Source organism: Frankliniella occidentalis, unplaced genomic scaffold (genome assembly GCF_000697945.3).
Source record: "Frankliniella occidentalis isolate FOCC.00 unplaced genomic scaffold, Focc_3.1 Scaffold42, whole genome shotgun sequence".
In the NCBI taxonomy this organism is placed as follows: domain Eukaryota; kingdom Metazoa; phylum Arthropoda; class Insecta; order Thysanoptera; family Thripidae; genus Frankliniella; species Frankliniella occidentalis.
In genome coordinates this window covers 20,104-21,101 of record NW_026267172.1, presented here as the reverse complement: position 1 = coordinate 21,101, position 998 = coordinate 20,104, and positions in this window count along the sequence as shown.

Sequence of the window (998 nt, the reverse complement as noted above, 5' to 3'; positions counted from 1 at the left end):
ACTCAAGAGAGAAGACTCGCGGGGAAGGCCCGAGCGACGCGACATCTGACTCTGCCAGAACTAAAATAATATCAACACTAAAAGCCCTCTATTTTTTAAAAAAGTGAGGCTCGTTCCTATCACATTTATCCAGAACTTAAAAAACGTATATTAAACCTAATGCCAATAGTACGGGCAGAGGGTAAAGGGCGCGCAGGGGGTGGTTCTGGTGGGCGAGCTGCCGAAACATACCAGGAAGGTGTGCCGTTGGTTGTGAGGCTGGGGGAGGTAGAGACGCGGTGCGTAAGGGCTGTTGTCCGCACGGGGCGTGGAGCACCACTTCCATCACCCCCACCCTCCATTGTGTGCTCCAGCCCCGCTCTCCGCTCTCGCTCTCTCTCACTCTCTCTGTCTCTCTCCCTCTCTGTCAAGGGGCGGCCACGACGGCGACAGCACCCGACGTTTAGGCCCCATTCTTTTACAATAACGATCCCTTTCCGACACCTTCCTGCATGTAAAGCGCACTGGTACATACGGGGACATGGAGAATACGCACTTGCACTGCAACCGAGTCCAGGGACGAAAGCGTAGGTGCCGTAAAAAGTATTTCTACTAGAAGAATTGATATGAAACGCGGTTGGAAAGGGTTTAATGTCAACCTCAAAGGTTTTCTTTTTTCACATGTAAGTCAGGCTGACACGAAAGGAATGGCGGAGGGGGTTGAAAATCCAGGGCACAGGGCGGGCGCTGGTGGACGGCCACAGAGAAAAAAGGGGGATGAGGTGAAGAGAAAGAGGGAGGAAGAGGAGGCGGGGGCAAGTTCAGGGGGGTAGGTTGAGAGGCGTAGGAAAAAAAAAAGCGGATGTGAGCAGGGGGGCGGAGTGGATAGAAGCCAACCTAGGCGGGAGGGAAAAGAAAAGTGGTCCGAGCCGAGCAGGGGGTGGGAAACTCGGATGAGGGGGTAGGTGGTGAAGGGGGCACAAAGTAGGGGAGGAGGGTGAGAGGGGTAGGGGTGGAGA